The sequence below is a fragment of the Marmota flaviventris genome, chromosome 9, assembly GCF_047511675.1.
Source record: "Marmota flaviventris isolate mMarFla1 chromosome 9, mMarFla1.hap1, whole genome shotgun sequence".
Classification (NCBI taxonomy): Eukaryota; Metazoa; Chordata; class Mammalia; order Rodentia; family Sciuridae; genus Marmota; species Marmota flaviventris.
The window spans coordinates 108723058-108746751 of NC_092506.1; the positions used below are offsets into that span (position 1 = coordinate 108723058).

At 37.6% G+C, this 23694-nt stretch overlaps 1 pseudogene; it reads left to right on the forward strand.

The window, feature by feature from the left end:
- The first annotated feature begins 11984 nt into the window (after positions 1 to 11984).
- Positions 11985 to 12943, forward strand: LOC114100705 (olfactory receptor 8B3-like; annotated as a pseudogene).
- Positions 12944 to 23694: the final 10751 nt, after the last annotated feature.

Genomic DNA, 23694 nt, shown 5'->3' on the forward strand with positions numbered 1-23694 from the left:
AAACTATGTTTTCTGACTCTGTGTCTTTGTTCTTCACTATTGTTCTAGATTTTAATTTCATAGGTGGCTTACATCCTCCTTAGCAGGAAGAAGAACCCCCTAATGATGCACTTGATGCCTTCCCGTAATTAATAACACGTTTGCAAAGCAATATACACCCTGGTGTTTTTCATTAGGATTAAATACAGACACCATTATTTCTTCCCTTCCTGGATTATTTCCAGGGCTCTTCTTAATATGAAAATGTATAGAAAATTTCATAAGTTACAAAAGTTTAAAATTATGGTGTTCTCACCTAAATATAGAAATATGACAAATGACATATAGAAATGACAAATATTTTTTGGGATAAGGTTTCAGGGGTGGAGTCTTGCTTTGTGGTGTCTTGCAGTCAGCAGATTGATTGACATCTTGGCAGGACACATCCATCTCTGAAAGGCTGTGTGGCTGGGTGGTTGTAGCAAGTCATCCCATCTCCAAAGCTGTATGGGAACCAGGCAGAACTTGAATAGAACTCAGAATACATCTGGGAGGTCTTATCCAGAGGAAATTTCCACTGGAAGTTCCCAAATACCAGATTCTCCTATTCACTAGGCTGCAATGCAGATTAGTCCACACACAGCCCATGGATGGCTCTCAGCAATTAATTATTTTTAAAAATTGTTAAAAGTGCTTGAAGAATTTTCATTGTTATCAATATTGTGATAGGCATGAGGATATGGTGAAAAGTCTTCAGTTTTCATCTCCGTAAAGCTTGATACAATAAGATAAAATAGAAGGAATTTTTGGATTTCCTTTCCTCATTATTCTTGCTTTTTGTTACCCTTGTGAATGAAATGGCAAAACTTGTATCACATGACACTCTTTTGTGAGAACCTATATCATTCATTTATTGTTGAAGGGTGTATATACACCTACACTTTTATTACTGACAAAGGCGGCATTATCAGAAGATGATTAGAGACATGATATGTGTGTATACCATATTTCCAGTAAGGGGTATGGTATTTCATATTATTTATCCTGCATCCATTACAATCTAAAATGGCTTCTGACATTTTCATAAGAAGCATACCATTCTCATAATAATTCTTTTTTTTCTTTTGATCACTAACACAAATGTACTGTACATTAAGTTAATAGAACTATGTTAGCCAGTGTTTTACTTATCCAATGAGTGTCATTAGGAAAAATAAATATATGTTAGTATAAATAAACTATATTCTTATTAACATTTTGTGAGCTTACTTAAACTTTGTACATGAATAAGACATAAAACACCTTTAACATAAGGGCTGTTTCATATCATTTCTGTATTCCTCTAACACTTTTGTCATCTTCATATTTAGATTGTTACTATACACATGTTAAGAAATGTTCCTTGGAAGAGTGTTGTTTGGTTAACAAAAATCATAAATTTACAATTATTATTAATGACTATAAAATGTAATAAACGATAGCAACAAAAATAAATCATAGAAATTTTGCATTTTAATTATCTTTTTGGTGGTGAAATGTCAGCTTTATAAAATCCTCCTTAGCTCCTGTCAAGAGAAACAGCGGTGAGGAACATAGGTGGCTGAGAAATCTGTAGCTAATACTCCTTTGGGATAAATAAGCAGAGGCCATGCTTATTCTGAGAAGACTCACACAATGGTCCAGCAAGGTGAGTGGGAAGTGCCTGGGCTGGCTGATTTCTGCCTAACACAGGTCTCTTTTGATAGGAATCTTTGCTTGCAGACTTCCTATCATCCTCACCATGACCTTTTAGTACTGTATTGCAGTATGATCTTTTCTACTCAATCCTTCCATTTCTTTGTCCTTTCTAAGGTGACACTTTCACCCTGGTCTGAGGTGCTCATCAATAGGTTCTGTTCTCTTCCATTTTATCCTTCACAGGTGTTTACCATAATAAATACCTCACATGTCTTATTTCTTGGCATCTTCTTCCAAGGGGATGTTCCTGCTCTCTATATGAGAGAATGCTATGTTATTTAAGGCCTCAGAACTAGAGTCCAGTTTTTAAACTCATTGCACATCTTCTGAAGAAATAGAAGGAAAAATGGAAAATTGTGAAAGACCAGAGATAACTTCTAGAGAGTTGCTTCAGAATGAGCCAAAAAGCAGAGGTTGTATGAAAATGATGTCCTGAGCCAAGATGCCAATACCAGAGAGATGATCGACAAGACTTTGATGTTCAACTAGAAAAATGTACAGGTACCTACAGAAGTCTGCTTTTAAAGTGTTTAAAGTGGGTTAAGAAGGGTAAGGTGTGAAGGAACATTTCATTTTGATCTTTTAATGATAATGATTATTTTTCTGGGATAGGAGTTTAGGTCAAGCCTGTTTTGGTGAGACCTGTCAATATTTCCATTGTACTGAAAATCTTTTGGATATTATGCTAACATTCGGAGTAACTAAAATAGTTATTCATAATAAAAATAATAGAAATCTTTCCTCTATAAAATTTTAAGATTTCTTATGTTGAAAGAAGATAAATTGAAGATAAAATGAATAAATTTCTTGAATCAGTTTAGAGCAGATGCTCCTCAGTGACTATATCCTTGTCACGGTAAATGGTTCATTTTCGCTGTAATTTTTATATTTATATGAAGATATTATAATTTTTGAAAAATTCTAAAATCCTTGTTATAAAAGAATGCCCATTAAAGAAAATGAGGTCTCTTTTAAGAACTTCAGTATGATTAAAATTATTGCAATGAGAGCAGAGTTTGTTATTTATATTTATTATAATAATTTCACTATTTTAATTTAAAAAATACTCTGCAAACAGATTCTGAATGCTTAGTATCCAATTCTACTTTTTATCTACATTCATAACAATGATTTGTGAAACAAAAAGCTTATTAGTAACAACTTTTTATGTTTTTATAGACAGAATGAAATGTACACCATCCCTGTCTATAAGCCCTGGGCAGCTAGTCTGAGCACTATATTGTATTCTGAAGCATAGCATGGTAGACAATGAACCAACAAATAACCTGACTCAGTTCTGTCAAGTTTGTAGCCCCAAATGGGGCTCTTAGGAAGTCGAGAGTGAGTAGGTCTAATGTGACAGTGCATCATGTCTTTAGTAGGTGTAAGAACAATGAGATAAAATGGCATCCTTGCTCCATTCTCGTAGCCAAAGTGGTGCTGCAACAGTCATAGGCCTGTGGTGAGCCATTCCTATAGACCGTGGCCGCCATTAGAAGATGGCGCCGGCTTCCACTGTGGCCTGTGATAAACAACTCCTTTTTTGGAGAGTTGGCACGTAATCCCTTATCACCCTATGAGAAAGCTCCACGTGGCAGCTTTGCATTGGGGCTTGAGATGCTTTATTAAGGCTGGGAGGGGCATCCGAGAGGAGAAGAAGAAATATCAAGGGCCTGAATAAACTGCTGAAAGAAGATTCCTGAGTTGCGTCTTCCTTGCGGGCAAGGGGTCGCGACAAGTGGTGCCGACACCCGGGAACCAGAACTTTCAGCAGTCAGGGGTGGTGCACCGGTTAGTCCCAGGTAAGTGGGATCCGCGACCAAAGCGGGGTTAGTCCCAAGTAAGTGGGATCCGCGACCAAAGCGGGGCAGCTCCTCTGTAAAGAAAGAGAGAGCATTACATTTTATTGCAGCTGCACTGTGTACTTTTGCTTCTACTTTCGCTTTTGTTTTTTGTGCTTCTTTTGTTGTTGTGTCATGGGTGCCGCATCTTCAAGTCCGCTTCTCCTGGCCCTAGATGGCCTGTTGCGTTCCAAGGGCCTGGAAGTGAAACATAGTACTTTACAGAGATTTTTACAGAAGATAGATATCGCTGCACCGCGGTTTGCATTTTCGGGCAGCCTTACTGTACCTCGTTGGGATAAATTAGGCAAAGATCTTGACTTTGCATCTGAGCAGGGCATATTAGAGGGTGGGGTGATACCCCTTTGGAAAATGGTCTGTAGTTGCCTTACAGATGGTAAATGCCAAGAAGCTGTGAGTGAGGGTCAGGCCGTTCTTGAACAACTACATGAGGAAAAATCTGAAGGATCACATAGTGAAGTGGCAGAGAGTATCAAAAGTAACAGTAGTGAGAAGGCAAAAGAGCCTGAAGATAAAAATAGGAGAAGGCTCTATCCAGACTTGACCGAATTCAAAACATCTGAGGACACAAGCGGCTCAGAGTGTTCTGAGGACCTTGATATATTGTTGCAACAACTACACAAGATAAAAGTAAAAAAGAAGAAAAGGGAGACACAAGGCATGCAAGCCTACTGCAAGAAGGGAGAGGGATCTAATATCAGTCAACAAAACTCTGAGGAGGAGGAGGTAAAATATCTAGAAAAAGATATGGTGCCAGCTGTCCCACCCCCGTATGTGGGGGGGAGCCAAAGTTCCGGGAGGTCTTTTCATGCGCAAGTTTGGAGGACAGTTAATACAGATATGGGACTTGCTTACCCGGTGTTTCAGGACAATAACAGGGGAAGATATCATGAGCCTTTAGACTTTAAGATAGTTAAAACCTTGGCAGAATCCGTCCGCACTTATGGCATAGATGCCGCTTTCACTCTCACTCAGGTGGAGGGACTTACTAGATTTTGCATGACTCCTTCAGATTGGGCTAGTCTAGTCCGCGCTTGTGTTTCCCCAGGGAAATATTAGGAGTCCAAAGTTGGCTGTTTAATGTTTCTGGCACTACCCAAGACTCGGAGCGAGGTAGGAGGCTTAAAATTTTTGCAAATAATTCACAATTATCTAATGCTACATTACCCTCCGCAGCAGTCTGTCTCCAATCTCCGTTCCTGTTTCTTTTGGCTAATGTTACATTACAGGGGATGCTTAATTGTTCTAATGTTACTTGCTACTTGTCTGAGTGTTGGAATGGCTCCTGGACTATGGCAGTGATTATGAAAATTCCAACCTTTGTCCCGATCCCGGTTACTGCAGATCCAGAATCCTTTCCTATTGTTGAATTGATTAGAACCCGTAGAGATTTTGGAATTACGGCAGCTATAGTGACAGCTGTGGCGGTATCTGCTGCTGCAGCAGTTACAGTTGGAGTAGCCATGGCCAGCCAGGTACAAACTGCTGCCACTATTAATCAGGTTATTCAACAAACATCCACCATACTTGAATCCCAAAGTAAAATTAATCAACACATTTTATCTGGGATTTTGGCTGCTAATCAAAGGATAGATCTGCTTCAAGCTCAAGTTGAGGAGTTGTCTGATCTAGTACATTTGGGTTGTGTTGATCAACGTGTGCATTTATGTATAACCTCTGTCAGATTTAATGATTCCAGAAATGCCTCCCGCATCATCGGGGAATATCTATCCGGAACCTGGTCCTTGGAAGCAGAAAACTTGATCCAGTCTCAACTAACGCAGATTGCTGTTTTGAATAGTACCCGTGTCGAACCAGTGACTTTGGGTCAATTCACCAGTTGGCTGTCCTCTGCCTTTTCCTTTTTTAAGGAATGGGTGGGAATGGGCATTTTGGGGGCAATGTGTTGCTTCGGTGTTGTACTTTGTTTGTGGCTTCTCTGTCGCCTTAAATCTCGCCATGCGCAAGAGAAAGCTATGATCATACAAGCTCTTGCGGCCTTAGAGAATGGCATTTCTCCACAAATCTGGCTTGCACATCTTAAACAGTGATTTCTGGGCATGGCCATTGCACCCCAAGTTAGTTTCACATTGCACTGGGATTGGCATGTCCTCTTCTTTATGCTCTCCCGGTACTGAATAGCCCTTGCACTCTGCAGGTCTTGTTACCATTGCACGCAGATGGGTTTCAGGACTGGTCTTTCTTCTCGGCTACAGACTCTTTACCTTCCTCTGGGGCTTAGGGATTGTGTTGCCAACTTAAATTTTGTCATCATTACCAGGCTACCTGTGTTATCCTACTTCTCATCGTCGTCACGATGCAGGATGCGAGGCAAGGCACTGCACTTGAGTGATCCCTCAACGGACCTCAAGGAAAGCATGTCCTATTGCATGCGGGTTTGACGTCCACGCCCCGCCCTACAAAAAAAGGCGTCCGCTGATATGGGATCAGGTCTGGGGAAGGCGCCTCCTTAGGACTGAACCATACATTGCAGCCACTTCTGCACAGTGGGATAGGACCTCTACTTTCGCCTGCATTGTTTTATAAAACAGAAGGGGGAACTGTGGTGAGCCGTTCCTACAGACCGTGGCCGCCATTAGAAGATGGCGCCGGCTTCCACTGTGGCCTGTGATAAACAACTCCTTTTTTGGAGAGTTGGCACGTAATCCCTTATCACCCTATGAGAAAACTCCACGTGGCAGCTTTGCATTGGGGCTTGAGATGCTTTATTAAGGCTGGGAGGGGCATCCTAGAGGAGAAGAAGAAATATCAAGGGCCTGAATAAACTGCTGAAAGAAGATTCCTGAGTTGCGTCTTCCTTGCGGGCAAGGGGTCGCGACATAGGCCGAGGAGACAGAGCCTACAGTTGGCAAGAGGTCTTTGGGCTGCTGTTGGAGTTTATGATTCAGGTGTCCAAGGAGCACAGTGCTAAACCTCAGGACCTGTCCTGCATGGTAGCTGGAGGCCAGGAGGCGAATCCATGACAATCACTTCTTCAGAAAGAAGCCCAAACTTCCATATCTCAAGGGCACATAACTTCTGCCCATTTCTAGCTATTATTAGCTGACAGAAGTCTAATGGCATCTAATATAGTTGCAAAATGTTTACTATAACTATCCACAAACCTTCTACTAATTAGAGACCTTTAGTTATTTTGAAATACTTGGAAAAAAGTGAAAGTGATTCTAAATATTTGTTCAAAGTTAAATAAGTCAGTGAAAGAAGAACTCTTACATTATTTAAATATAATTCAATTTCAAATTTTCAAATGGTCTTAAAAATTATTTAGCCAGGTGAGGTGGCACATAACTTGTAACCAGTAATCCAAGCCACATGGTAGACTGAGGCAGAAGAACTGAAAGTTCAAGGCTAGCCTAAGCAACTTAGTCAGACCCATCTCAAAATAAAAAGTAAAAGGGGCTGGGGATGTTGCTTAGTGGTATAGCACCAGGGTTCAATGCTCAGGATTGCAAAAAGAGAAAAAAGAATTTAATGGAAAGATTTAACACTCAGACATGTTTTTAGATATGTTATGGTTTAGATATGAGGCATTCTCTAAGAGCTCATGTGTAAGACAGTACAAGAATATTCAGAGGTGAAATGATTAGATCACAAAAGGTATGATTTAATGAATGGATTAAACGACTGAAATGGATTTGCTGTGTTAACTGTAGGCAAGTAGGATGTGCCAAGGGGAAATAGGTCACTGGGAGCATGCTGATGGAGCTTATATTTTGTCCCTGGTGAGCAGAGCTCTCTGTCTGCTTCTCGGTTGCCATGTCTTGAGCTTCTTTCCTCTGCCACGTCCTTTTGACGTGATGTTCTGCCTCACCTCAGGTCCAAAGCAATGGAGTGGGCCACACATGGACTGAGACCTATGAAATTGTGAGCCAAAATAAAGTTTTCCTCTTCTATGTTCTAAAAGTATGTTTTTCTTTTCTGCACCTTCATGAAAATGGAGCATAATATCAAGCTTTTAAAGTTAAACTCCCACTGACTTTGAGAAACTGAACATATTGGGTTTGAAAAGAGGAATGAACAAAGATATTGTGGCACATCTCAGTGAGAAGGATGACCACTGGATGTACTTCATTATAACTGAATCAGTCTGATGTAACCATTATGCAAATGGAAGAAAGGAAGGAATAAATTTTTCAATACAAGGAGAAGCTTAGAATCTCTACATTCATTCAATGTTTGTCCATAGGTACCCTAGAGGTATTAAAATCTAAAGAATGACCTTCATCTTAAGCTCTAATTACAGCCTGATTTAAAACTCTTCTCACAATGTGATTTTCTAAAATGTGTACTTGGAGCATTTCATATTCTTGCATCTCCTAAATAAGATTTCTTAGCATTTCCATAGAAAATACACATTTTAATGAATCACCAAGGTCCTCTTCAAGGTTGTTACTGAAGGAATGTCTGCCATGTGGAATGTTTCAAGTTTCCCCCAAGGAATTTTTGTTCCCTCAGTTATTTTGGGTAGTCTGAGAATAATAATGGAGACTCATTTTTCAGCAATAGTTGGGTTTTATATCATCTTTAGGAAAATATAAAGTGTAATTTATAAATGTAAAATAATCAGGGGAGCTCCAATTTTCCCCCCTTGCTTTTGGTGTTTCTTAGTTTACTTCCTCACTGAGTGTACCATCCATGACTTAATTGGAAATGACCCACAACACTTTTCATGTTCTAATCTTTCTCCTGAGCTTCATTTAGCCATATATATATATATATATATATATATATATATATATATATATATATCCTCCTTCATACTTGTACTAGGATGCCATTTGTTCAAAACTGAATGTGTAATTATAGCAATATTTCCTATCTTTGTGAGTTCTCTCGGTATTAAGACTCTAATTTACCCAAACACCTAGAGCAATATGTTGGGAAATTTTATTGTCTATGTCAATCCTCTTTGTGAGACGTCCTGCTGAATCTTCTCTTACAATGTCTCCTGTTTGTTTCTTGGAATTACAATAGTACTCTAAATTAGGCCCCGACTTCCTTAACAAGATTGCTAAAGTGCAAGAAATAAAATTAAGAATTAATAAATGGGATGTGTGGGGGCTCTCTCTTGTCCAGTGACGCAGTCCATGAAACAGGGTAGAGGAGAGTGTGGCTGCAGAGTCACTCACTATTCAAGACCTACAGAGACCACACAGGGAGCAGGTCTGATTTTATTGCAGTTACCATATATATATACTCAGGCAGTAGTTACGCAGATTACAGGCAGCCACAAATACAATTTCTTGCTAACTGTTCTTGAAGTAACCAATCGAGGAGTGGGCCATGGAGGAAGCACTGGGACTGAACACATGGCCTCATGCCCAGGGCTATGCCTACAGGGTAAGTGGCCTGTAGCTCACATGCCTAGCTTGAGGGGAGTGGCCTGCCCCTCAGATGTCCTTAACATGCCATGTACGCAGTACTCCATTTACTTGTCCCCATAGGGATGGACTCAAACTAAAAAATTTCTTCTCAGAAAATAAACAATCACTGAGGTGAACGGAGAGCCCACATTTGGGGAGCAAATTTTTGCCATGTGCACATCAGATAGAGCAGTAATCTCCAGGATATATGAAGAACTCAAAAAACTTAACACCAAAAAAAAAAAAAAACAAACAATCCAATCAACACACGGGCTAAGGAGCTAAACAGGCACTTCTCAGAAGATATACATTCGATTAACAAATATATGAAAAAATGTCCAACATTTCTAGTAATTATACAAATGCAAATCAAAACTACTCTTAAGACTTTCATCTCATGCCAGTCAGAATGGCAATTACTTGAAATATAGACAACAATAAGTGTTGATGAGGATATGGGGGAAAAGTTACACTCCTGGTGGATATGGAATTGGTGCAACCACTCTGGAAAGCAGTATGGAGATTCCTTAGAAAACTTGGAATGAAGCTATCCCACTCCTTGGTTTATACCCAAAGGGCTTAAAATCAGCATACTATCGTAATGTAGCCACATCAATGTTTATAGCAGCTCAATTCACAACAGCTAAACTGTGGAAACAACCTAGATGTTCTTCAGTAGATGAATGGATAAAGAAACTGGTATATATACACAATGAAATATTACTCAAGATTAAAAGAGAATGAAATCATGGCATTTGCAGGTAAATGGATGGAGTTGAAGAATATCATGCTAAGTGAAGTAAGCCAATCCCCCAAAACCAAAGGCTGAATGTTCTTTCTGATAATTGGATACTGATCCATAATGGGGGGCGAGGGTATTCACCAGAAAAATTAAGTAACTTTGATTGGGCAATGGGTGGGGGGGTGGGGGCAGGAACAATGGTGGATTGAGATGGACATCATTACCCTATGTACATGTATGACTGCACATATGGTTTGATACTACATCATGAGCAACCAGAGAAATGAAAAGTTGTATTGCAATTGTGAACAATGAATCAAATTAATTCTGCTGTCATACATACCTAATTAAAATTAATTAATTAATAAAAACACAAAGGGTTGTATGATGCCTTTTGTTTTTATTTTTGCTTCCTTAATGCTGGAGATTGAACCAGCAATAATCTACCACTGAACCACATCTCCTGCCCACCTTTATTTTTTATTTTGAGACAGTCTCATAAGTTGAGTTTGAGAACTTCCTCAGCCTTCTGAGTCACTGGCATTATGGGCATGTGACACCTTGCCTGGCTTCTTTCTTTTCTCCTCCTCTTCCTCCTTCTCCTTTCTTCTCTTCTTCTTTGTAAATCATCCATTGACTGCTATAATGGCCTCTGCAGCTTATCTAACCTTCGTCTTTCTAATACTAGTCATTCCTACAGGTGCCACCACATTAATCCTTATAAGTCAGGGCTGTGGTTACTTATGTTCTTTGCCAAAAATAAATAAATAAAGACCTAAGTGGCCTCCCGTAGGGAATAATCCTTCATTTGGTTATGCAGGAGCTTCCTACACTACACTGATCCAGGTTCTGATCTGAGACTATGCTGCAGTACTGTAAGAGAGATGTTGGGAGCTCAAGGAGAGGCTGTGCAAGTCATCAGGGTGACATTCAGGGAGCTGGAGACTGCAGTCTTTTACTGAACTCAGTAACTTGGATCCAGAGTGCCCCTAGATGACTTTTGTGAGTCCAACACTGGTCTTTATGTAAACATCTTACTGATATTTGTTTCTGCTCTGCATTCTAATCTAAAACTAAAAGCATTGGCTCTGTATAACCCTTTGCCAATGGGACAAAATATCTGTGTTGTATCCAGTTCAAGTTCCAAGAATAATAAAGAGATCTTCATTAATTCTTTCTTTAATTCTACACATAGAGCATTTACTGATGTGCCAGGTATTGTTCTAGGTGATATAGAAATAGCACTGAAGTAAATAGACAAAATCCCTGCCATTCGGGAGATTAGACTCTAACATATATAGGTGCATGTATTGGGGGAAGACTCAACAAGTAAAAAAATGAATGTATGGTGTTTCATCTAGTGATAGGTGAAGGGAAAATTCTATTTGGATATGGAAAAGTTTTTTTGTATTTCTTTTCTAGGGATGTGTCCCATTTGGTGGGGAATCAAAATATATGCAAAATGGTATCCTACCAATGAGTTATTGTTTGGTAGATAATTTCTTTTAGTTCTGAAAACTCATCTGTAGAGAAAACACTGGAGAAACACTGGTCTTCTGATTTTCAATCAGGTCCCTAGGATTTCCAAACTCACAAAAACCCCTTGGGATACTTTGGCATCAGTAGATGATGCTATTTACCTAGTAACCTCATAGGATAAAGAAGACATTAGGTAAAGCCACCATCAGAAATCATGATCTGTACCTTAGGGTGTTTCAGAGTTTGGGGTATGGAGTTTTGTGCTCTGGCTCTCTCTATTCATAATTTATAACAAACAAAAGCAATACCAAAAAAATGTGTATTTTCTGGTTTGTAAATTCATCAGAGCTACCTGCCATTCATAAGAATGGAGCAGAAGTGTTATCAAGAGGCTCTCCTGAAGACCTGACGCAGAGGGTTGAGATCTGAATTGTACCCATCATGCTATTCTTCTAGACCTCATCTCTGGAAGCTGGTGAATGTTTGAAAAGTCTCATCTCCTCTCTGCTGAGCCCACCATTGACTTTGAGGTAGAGGTGGGAGGTGGATTATAAAGGCAGAAGTTTAGCTGAGATGAAGTAGTCATTGCCTTCTTGACCATTTTCCCTTCAGAAACTGCCTTAAAAAACTTTACAGATTCTCTAAAACTTATAAAATGGAGAAAAGACAGAGAAGGATGAAGGAAGGATTTAATTCATCTTCTATTCTGGATCTCCATCTCACTGTGTTGGGGCTGGGTGGAGAGAGCTGGCTTCTCCTTTTAATATTACTATTTCTCCTTTTCTCACAGACTCAGTCCAGGAAGGAATGGCCTCAGGCAATGGCTCCTCAGTGACCCAGTTTATCCTGCTGGGTTTAACACAGCAGCCAGAGCTCCAGCTGCCTCTCTTCCTCCTCTTCTTAGGAACCTACGTGGTCTCTGTAGTGGGGAACCTGGGCTTGATTGTTCTGATTGTTCTGAATCCTCACCTGCACACTTCCATGTACTACTTCCTCTTCAACCTTTCCTTCATTGATCTCTGCTACTCATCCGTCTTTACCCCCCCGAATGCTGATGAGCTTTATAAATCAGAACATCATCTCTTATGCAGAGTGCATGGCTCAGCTCTTTTTCTTTGCTTTTTTTTTTTTTTTTTTTTTTTTTTGTAATTGATGAGTGCTGTATTTTGACATCAATGGCCTATGATAAATATGTGGCCATTTGTAAGCCCCTGCTTTAAAGGATCACCATGTCCCATCAGGTCTGTCTCTTGCTGATGGTGGGTGTGTATGTCATGGGGCTTATGGGTGCCATGGCCCACACTGTATGCATGATGAGACTCAGTTTCTGTGACAGCAACATCATCAATCACTACATGTGTGACATACCTCCTCTCCTGAAGCTCTCCTGCACAAGCACCTCCATCAATGAGCTGGTGGTTTTCATTGTGGTGGGTGTCAATGTTCTAGGGCCTAGCATTATCATCTTCATTTCTTACACCTTGATCCTGTCCAACATTTCCGGCATCCGTTCCACAGAGGGTAGGTCCAAAGCATTCAGCACCTGCAGCTGTCATATTATTGCTGTTTCTCTTTTCTTTGGAGCATCAGCATTCATGTACCTTACACCATCTCCTACTGGGTCTCTGGATCAAGATAAAGTCTCCACAGTTTTTTATACCTTTGTGGGACCCATAATGAACCCTTTCATCTACAGTTTGAGGAACAAAGATGTCCATATTGCACTGAGAAAGACTTTGAAGAAAAGGATGCTTTCCTAAACAGAAACTGTGTTTGGTATAGATGCCAGATCTTCATTAGGGCAAATGAGATATGAATCATGGAGTGAATAATAGGAAATGGAAATAAAATGTAAATAATGTAATAATATAGATAATTGTTAACTATACAAATCAGTTCATTGGCTAAGGCAACATAAGGAAAAGAATGGTCAGTTTCTTCATTCTTTCTGTGAGAAGGGAGAGTAAGTCTGTCTTACATTCTCTAGGGTATTCTCAGAAACTATAAAGTGTTAAGTAGAATAAGGTTTCATGATAATAAATTAAGAAATGATAAGATGATGAGATCTGACTAGGACACATCTGGAATTCTTGACAATTGTGTCATGGAAATATTTGACTTTTGTGGACTTGGAGGCAGTCATTTATTCTTTCACTTTGGGTAATTAAGTGGCTTTTATTTTGGAGATTCCTTTGTTTCCACAATTGAGGGAATCCTTGGGGGGTGCTCTTTTCAGGACATTTTCTCTTTTTGCTTCATTCTGAGAGGAATTAGGTAAGGGGAAGTCAAAGATGTTCTTGTGATCTTAGTTCTTAAATCACCATTTAGAGCCACCAGGATAAAGGGACTTCCATTGTGTTTGACCTCATGGAGTCCATGAGAGGATTGTGTGTAGGAGGACATGCTATTTCTTCACTGGGAAGAAGTTTACTGCAAATGTTTATCAATAATCAGCTGCTTCGTGGATTTCACTATAAATCACTCAGGGAATCATTAACCTATTTCCAGGGTGGGTGTAAAATGAACATAGGCCTTCAAAATAGAGGAGGAAGAAGAAAGCTAAATCTTTTGTGTGGTTAATATCACAAGGAATTTTATTGTTCACCCATTCCTTTCCCTTACGAGATCCTAACACGTCAACCTCCTTTCCTAATTCTTTTCCCACATAATGTGTACATCTCCTAACACCTCTCTCCCTGTTCCTTTCTGTTTCTCCCAACTTCCTTTCTGTTCCTTCTTCTCAGATATCACTGTCTGTCAGTTATTGTACCATCTGTTCCTTCTGCCTGGAATGTCCCTGTGGCTCTTGTCACTGAGATCTCAGTTCACATGTGACCTCCTTAGTAGAGTCCATATTGATCACCTATTAAAATAGGTATACAGTTATTCTCTTCCCTTCTGAAGTAAGTACACAGTTATTCTCTCAAATGGTAAGATTGTGAGATTTTAACTAGGACACTTCTAGATCTTACCATTGAGATATTTTTGACTTTTCCTTGAATAATATTTACAGTCTTTATTCATTAGCAGTGAGATCTTTCCTATTAACATTTCACTCTCTTTTGTCTTCTGAGTTTACATGATATAAATGTAGCTTATTTAATAATTGGCAAACGTAAACAGCTTCTATTCTATTTTAGACATCAAAATATCAAGAATTTGTTGTTAGTGAGAAAAATATAGTGGTGAAGAAGACAGAAAATTGTGTGTGGGGGGTTGGGGGGGTGTGCATGAATATATCAGAAAAAACTATAGAAAGTTTTCAGTTAAGCTGATAATAAAGAGAATATCTGTGTATTTACTTTAATGGGTGGGGTCAGGACGGGCTCTACTAAGGAAGGAGCATGGGAGCTAAGATCTCAGGGACAAAAGGAAGACAGCCACATGGACATTCCAGGAAGAGGGAAGAGTTGATATAAAATCGAAGCGGCACTGACATCTAAGTATGAGCAATAGGAAAGAGGTTGGGGTGTCAGGGGTGTAATGGGAGAGGGGTAAACAATAGGATATATATGTATTATGTGGGCAAAGAATTAGGAGAGGAGGTTGAAGTATTAGCATCTCATAAGGGAAGAGTGGGTGTTTTGAAAGCACAAAAAATCCATGTGATATTAACCACACAAAAGATTTAGCTTTCTCTTCCTCCTCTATTTGGAAGGCCTGTTTTTGTTCATTTTATAACCACCCTGAAAATAAGTTAACAGTTCTGTCAGTGATTTGTAGTGAAATCCATGAAATAATATAGTCTAACATCAAACTCTCATGTCCTGCAGGAGAGATAATGGTTTCTTTTGCTAATTTTCTACACATACCAGAAGACGCATCAGAAGCTACAGCATCTCAACTGAAACAAAAATAGAAGGTGAAGCTCCCCTGATTTGGGGCTTTCATCCTCAGTACAAATGGCCCAACATGGAAAGAACACTGGAATGGATACTACAGGATCTGCTCTTGGTTCCAGATTCCGCAAGTGTTGTGCTCTCTGTTCTCTCAGTTTTACTTTCTTCATGGCTAGTATTAAAAGTGCTGTGGTGAGATTAAATAAAATGTTACATCATTACAAAGTGCTTAGTGTTCTAAAAATTATACTGAAGTGATTCTAAGAAGCACCTGTCTTTTCACATAACTTACCCAAAATCAATATTGTACCTTATACTCAAGGACATCTCATTGTTACTGATTTGCTGGCAAGGCTGATTTAGCTGTCATTGCTTGTGTCTGGCAAACGTGATCATATGTATCAATGTTACTCTCACTGCAAGTGTGTAGGGAGCATTGTGCAGGGAGGTAGTTCATTGTCATTTAAGATTCTTTTAAGTATATATATATATATATATATATATATACACACATAAATATATTATTTTATGTATATATGTACATATACAAATATATGTATATATACATGAGTTTAGTTATATAGTTTTTATAACTGTAACTTCACTATAAACTTAATGCAGCATTGAAGTATGTAGTTATCAAATACATTCAAGGATATGGTGAAAAGAGCAGTGGGTATAATTTTGTTATTGCATTTCATTTCATTTTCTATTTCATTTCTGCATTGGGGATTGAACACAGGGGTACTTCACACTGAACTATATTTCCAGAAGAACAAATTTGAAAATAACAGTTTGAAATACTGATCACAAGAGTACCCTTAACCTGGAATACTGTTATAGTACCACGTGGTATGGTGAGAGATGTGTACTGAGTTTAAGGGAGGCACTGGTGTTACTCTTAGGACTTGCTGAAAATTAGGCTTGATTTGAATAAATATCCTTCTCAGGAATTTAAAGAGTGAGGGAAAGTAGTCTTTTTTAAATTTTTTCAATAATAGTGGAGAGCATAGTCCAATTTCACGTTTGTGAATTTGAGTTAATGAATACAATTATAAACAAAAGATCACAAGACTGCGGGTACCCCACCACTATGCCTCCAATTCTTTCAGTTCATAAACTCTCTTGTCTCTTTTTGAGTAATTCTTGTTCTCCTGATTTAGGTGAACAATTTCACAAAGCCAGGTTATTTTCATCAGAGTTCTGAATATCCTTTTACAGTCCAATGGCATGATTTTAAAGTTATCAGAAACATGGATTTGCAGAATTATTCCATGAAACTTCTTAAAGACATGGTTTCCAGATAGTCAGTTCTGAAATTCATGTTAATTTAGGTAAAGCAACTTATCTATGGGCAAAATTTAAAATACCCATGGTTGATATCTGATGACTATTCAAAATTGACATTGAAATTTAGTTATTCCTGTAGAATCCAATAGTTTTATCACTAGAAATATGACTGATAACATATCAAGATGCCACAACACGAGACAAAATCAGTCAGGGTCACTCCAGGTGAATTGGGCTGGCACTAAATAATCACACAGACACAGAGACACAGAAAGTACCTTTTTCTTGGGGTTCAGTGACAACTTTGCTGCCCCAGCTCCCAAAAGGGATGAAAGAGAAGCATACAAAAAATAAAGAGAGAGAGAGGGAGCACACCTGAAACCATCCTATTTATTGAGGGGAAGACATTTGAGAGAGTTCCACCCAAATAAGGGAAGGGATTGGGTTTCAGGAGATTGCTTGGTGATGTCTTGCAGTCAGCAGATTGACTGAAATCTTAGAAGGCCACACCCATCTCAGGTGCTATATGGGATCTAAGACAGAGCGAGGGAAAAGGACACATATGTCACACAGTCCAGTCAGAGCAGCAACGTCAGTCCAGTCCCCTCATGAGCTCAAATACTCATAGCTCACACACAGACCGTGGCTAGCTCACCACATCAAGTTGCATCTGATTTTTAGGAATCTCATACATTTTTGGGACACATATTTATAATAAATTATATAAGCATAAGTCTAATATTTCTTCATAGTTCCATAGGCCTTTGGACAACCCAAATCTAGTTCTAGGTCAAAGAACTTAATTTTAGAATTTAATTTTTGGAAGCATGTTAAAAATATCAAGAAGATTAGGATACTTATTCTAGAATGATCTTGGTTATCTATTTAGTCAAAATGAAAAAAATTGTAAGAGCAAATTAGATTATTCAGTTTTACAAAAACACTTCTTTCAAGATTGAAAAAATTCACTTTTCTTAAGGAATCAGAACTTAATAAAAGATGGCACAAAAATTATCTTGCTAAAACAAAGAATCTTTCTGTCCTAGGTAAGTTACCTAAAAAATGAAAAAGAATTCAGTATTTTCTATTATGGATAAATAAATACACTTGGAAACCCTCATCATTTTTAATACAGAAGATTATATTTTAGATTTATATTAGTATATTTTTGATACAAAACTTAATCTATATATATAATGCCGTATGATTTTTGGCCAACTTGATGACACATAAAATTGCTTTCATAAGATTCAGCTTCCAAAAACCTACAACTTGGAGCTGGAGTTGTGGCTCAGTGGTAGAACACTTGCCTAGCACGTGTGAGGCACTGGGTTTGATCCTCAGCACCACATAAAAGTAAATAAAATAAAGGTCTATTGACAAAAAAAAAAAATACTTACAACTTGCTCTAACTACAATTTGCTTAAACTTCATTTTATTCTATCTTTCTTTCTCTAATCATTTTGACTAAAACAGATTCTTTCTCAAACAAAAATTGCTTTTTTAAATTTTATTTTAATTCTTTAAAAAATAAATCTTCATACATATAATTTGATCAAATACATCTCCATTTACTCAAAAAGGAATTATTTCCCTTCTTAGTTTTAGTTTTATTTAACACATAAAATCCTTAGAAATTATGAATCAATGCCTTGTAGATGAACACAAATTTATAATTTCTAGAAAGATGTGCTTTTTCATTACATAAATCTTGAATGTGGAAATGCACCCAATATACTTCACAATTAAAAATCATATAAACAAAATATTAAAGAATATAAAGATTAAACTTATGTTCAATAATTGATAATTTAATATTTTAAATAAGGATCTGGGAGACTTTGTGTCCCAAGAGAAGTCTTCTACCCGCGGTCCTGTATTGAGCCACTGGAGCTAGAGAACACAGTGGGTTCAATCCAACAGCTAAGTCCAGAGAGAGTTCTTGGGAAGCAAGGACAGTCACTTTGGGCATTTGTTTGTGTCACCAAATTTGTTGTTTTACAGATTAAAACAACAACAACAACAAAATGAAGAAGAAGCAGGTTACAGCAAATTTGTTGTTGCAATTGCATCAGTCACCAATAATAACTCAGGGCATTTATTGATAACTGGTAATATATGTTATATGTTCTGGGTAAGAATTGAGATAAGAAGAAACATCTGTCCTGAGGTTACTTATTATCTTTATGGATCAGGGAGTCCTCAGACCTATTGTGCTATGCTAGTATGACCTAGGTGACGATATCTTATGGCTTCTATTTGCCCTGGGCTAAAGAATTTTGAGATCTCATTCTTGCAACATTTTTTCTTCCATTCTGTAGATTGTTTCTTAATTCTGTTGGTTATTTCCCTTGCTGTGTAGAAGCTTCTTAGTTTGGTAATATTCCTCATTTGTCTATTTTTCACTTTTGTTACTTTGTATCTTTTGTATAAAAATATCAATGCATACACAAAATTCTTGAAGGATTCTCCTTATATTTTCTTGCAGTAATTTTCTATTTTCAGGTTTTGTAGTTAGGTCTTTGAGTTTGTTTTTGTGCATGATGTGAGAAAAGAATCTATTTTCATTCTTTTGCATAAGTATATCCAATTTTGCCAGCACCATTTGTTGAAGAGACTGTCTTTTCTCCTCTATATGTTCCTGGTGACTTTGTCAAAACTCAGTTGACTATATGAATATGGATTGATTTCTGGATTAATTTCCATTCCATCTCTCTGTGTCTTTTTATGCCAGTATCCGTGGTCATCTCAGCAACCTCTGGGTGGTGCCTCTCCTTCAGTAGTTCAAGCACCAGCTCTAGCACACCTCCAGCCTTCAGTAGTTCAAGAACCAATCTATCAAACTTCTTTTCTTAGATTCTAGAATCTGATCATGCTTTCTTTTCTATTTGCACCAGTCCTGGAATAATAGCTATTTTTCTCTAGATTAAATATATTTGCATTTTCTCATTATTAACCTCTTTCTTTTTTCCTTGCAATATTTATATAACTATCTCTGTATTGTAATTTCCTTTGTTTGGAAATGTATAACTTGCTTCTTTTTTTAACTTGACCTTGTCTGATACAGGAAACATACTTTATACAAATAGACTGTCTTCCCACATCACATAATATAATCCTGTCCAATTAGTTCATGCCAAAACCATGATGACAAGGAGTCATTAAACATAGTAAATTGATAATAGTTTGTTTCTGCCAAAAAAAATATTTTTAAAGTCATTTCTCTCTCCCTCTCTCTCTCCCCACTCCTTTTTTCCCCTGAAGTTACAATTACATGTAGGGATTTATTGGTTCTCTTTTTACCACATGGTAAAGCTCAACTGAAATTAAAACCAAGCAGGACCAAACAGGAAAAAAGTGTGAAGAGAGAGCCAGGCTGATGACATGACTCTACCCTGCCATTTACATCCTTGATTTATCAGTTGCCCACACCTTTTTGGCATAGGCTGCTTTGTATAAGCAAGTTTGACTTAGATTCATTATTTAAATTGAAAGATCCCTGAATGCACATGGTACAAACTTGTTTTTTCTGTGCTGTATAACACAGTACTGCATAGTATAGTGGTTAAAGAAAACAATTTTAGATATTTGGGTCTAAATATAACTTGGAACAATGAGTTAATACCTCCCATCTCTGGGTTCCTTATGTGTGAGACAGGGATGGTTGACTCAGAGGGTAACTGTAAGCACGAGATGAAGGATGGTATATAAAGAGTTTAGCACCATGACCATCTTTCTTGTCAGATTGAGGGGCCCCAGGGCAAGGCTTATGTGTCACTCAGTTTGTTTTCACAGTGACTTCCTGATCAAAACAACGAAAAAAAAAGTTATTGGATAAAATAAAGAATTAAAACTCTGAAATCAAAAGAGACTATGGGTTTTAGGCCACATGTACCTTCTGCTCTGAGTAGATCAGAGGTGTTTGAGACATGGGAGATTTAAGCATTGGTGTCCAGGTTATAGTGTGTTTCTTGTGCTCAAAGTTGTCCTGGTGATATAGCCAAAGGACTCTGATTAAAGGTGGAGTAATTAATGTAGACATGTTGTCTTTATTCCCCTTCAAATTCATTAACATGGCAAAAAGTGATTAAAAATGTCAGTAACTCACAAGTAAAAAACAAAGAACAACAATAATAACAAAAAAAAATCCATAGAGATTCACAATTTCCAAATTCAAGAAGTTATAAAGTAAATGAGTGAACAATATTTGGTTTGGCATTCTCACAACTCCTGATGCTAAGATAGAAATGGAAAACCAAGGAAACTTCTGATTTACACTGTACCCTCGATCATATTCTCAGAACTCCCTGGCATGAGGTATCTTTGAAAGAAATGAAGGTGGGAAATTCTTTTTTTTAGAAGAAATTATATCATCAGATCCCTTAACCTCCTCATGTAGCCAATGTCTACCTTTATTTACATTCAGTAAAAGACTAAATTTTATTAATTAAAGAAGTAAAACAGAGTTTCTCTACCAGAAGACCATATATTCATGTAAAAATTATTTATTATATTTAAAACAAAGCAAGAAGGTAGAAGTTTTGACTCATGAATATTAGAACCATTAGTCTTTTTCCTTCACTCAGGTCGCACAATGTTGAAGCCTAGGATTATATTCTTCAGGAATTTTAGAAGATTTTCTTTGAATAATCAGCTTGGATAAAATGAGCTAAAGGCACATAAGTAGGTATTGAAAAGAACTATGTGTAAGGTAGATATAGCAGGCATCCAGACTGTACAGATAGACTAGTGATTCTCAAAAAGGGAAATTTGTCATTGTAGGGATGGAAAAGTGTGATTGTTTTCTTTCTCATCATAGAGGTCATGACCAACACTCTTACAATAAAATACATATTAACAAAAGAAAATATTAACAAATTTATTTAGTCAAATACAGGACCAACAGCCATTGCCCAAAGAACAGGGAAAAGTTCTATTTTTATAGTTATGTTTGAGGGAAAATGGGCAGTAACCATACTACCAAAACACTATACAGATTTAATGCAATTCCAATCAAAATCCCAATGACATTTCTCATAGAAATAGAAAAAGTAGTCAGGAAATTTATCTGGAAACCTGAGACCCAGAATAGCTAAAGCAATTCTTAGCAAAAAGAGTGAAGCAGGTGGCAACACTATACCAGAACTTAAATTACACTGCAAATCTATAGAAACAAAAATGGCATAGTATAGACTTGTAAACCAATAGTGCAAAATAGAGGTCACATAGACAAACCCACATAAATACAGTTATCCTATATTAGACAAAGGTGCCAAAAACATATATTGGAGAAAAGAAATCCTTTTAAACAAATGGTGCTGGGAAAACTGGAAATCCATATACAACAAAATAAAATTAAGCCCCTATCTCTCATTATGCACAAAACTCAACTCAAAGTGGATCAAGGACCTAGGAATTAAACCATAGACCCTGCACTGAAGAGAAGAAAAAGTAGGCCCAAATCTCCCTCATATCAAATTAGGTCCTGAGTTCCTTAATAAGACTCCTATAGTGCAAAAATTAAAATCAAGAATCAATAAATGGGATGGATTCAAACTAAAGTTTCTTCTCAGCAAAAGAAACAATCTGTGAGGTAAATAGAGAGTGTACAGAAGTGGGAGCAAATTTGTACCCCTCACCCATCAGATAGAGCACTAATCTCTAGAGTATATAAAGAACTCAAAAACTCATCACCCCCCAAAAAAATAACCCAATTGATAAATGGGCCAAGGACCTGAACAGACACTTCTCAGAAGATGATATATAATTAATCAACAAATATATGAAAAAAAAATGTTCAACATCTCTAGCAATTAGAGAAATGCAAATCAAAACTACTCTAAAATTTCATCTCACTCCAGTCAGAATAGCAGCTATCAAGAATACAAAGAACAGTAAGTGTTGGAGAGGATGTGGAGAAAAAAGGCACACTCTTACATTGCTGGTGGGATTGCAAATTGGTGCAACCACTCTGGAAAGCAGTATGGAGATTCCTTAGAAATTTTTGAATGGAGCCACCATTTGACCCAGCTATCCCACTCCTTGGTTTATATGCAAAAGATTTAAAAACAGCATGCTACAGGGACACAACCACATCAATGTTTATAGCAGCACAATATACAATAGCTAAATTGTAGAATCAACCTAGATGTCCTTCAGCAGATGAATGGATAAAGAAACTGTAGTATATATACACAATGGAATATTACTCAGCATTAAAAGAGAATAAAACCATAGAATTTGCAGGTAAATGGATGGAGTTGGAGAATATAATGCTAAGTGAATAAGCCAATCCACCAAAACTAAAGGCTGAATATTCTCTCTGATACGTGGATGGTGATTCATAATGGCGATGTCAGGGGAGCATGTTAAGAATAGACAAACTTTAGATAGAGCAAAGGGGAAGGAGAGGAAGGGAGTGGGTGTGAGGGTAAGAAAGATGGTGGAATGAGATGGAGATAATTATCTGTATGAATACACGAATGGTGTGACTCTATTTTATAAACAACCAGAGACATGAAAAATTGTGTTCTATATGTGTACAATGAATTGAAATGCATTCTGCTGTCATGTATAACAAATTAGAATACATAATTTTTTTAAATGGGCAATCATGTAAAATGAATGAGATTGGACAAAAATATACCATCTAATATACTGGGTTGAAAAAGGAAACTCACACATCTTGTCTGTGCCGTTTCTTCTTTGCTTCACTATGTGGCATTCCTTCCTCTTGGCTATGAGAGAGAGAATGTCTTTTAGAATGAAAGTCTTATGATCTACTATCTGACCAGAAAGATCAGGGGATTTCTTTGTGTCCAGCTTTTATACAGAAGGATGAGAAAAGGTTTTAATATGTTTCTAAGTCTCATGATTGGCTTTGAGAAAGAGGGGACCTCGTTTCAATGGCATGCATTTAAGAAGAGGAATTCTTAGTTTCTGTGGTCTGTTTTGGGGAATCAAGGGGAACAGAAGGAAGAAAGATGGGAGACAGTCAGGAAGAGACTTCTTTCTGAGCCCTTCCAATGTCCTTCAGTTCAAATACCCAATATGCCAAAGTGCTGTATATTGGAAATAATTCTCTGAGTTCCAAAATTATCAAGGGGTCATTTCACAATGTCTTTGGAAAATTTTGATGATCACAACTAGTTATTTCTTTAAAGAGTTTTTATGTGGGAGTTTGGACAGGATAGTACTATCATCTAATGGGCAGTAGCCAGGAATTCTGTGCATTCTACACTATACAAAATTAGCCCCACAACAAAAACCCACCTCATCAGTCAACAGTGTCAGGGTTGAGAAACCCTAATTTATAATGAATATTTATGTAGAACAAGGGAAGGGATTAAAAGTAATATCATCTATCAGTCATTTTTTACATG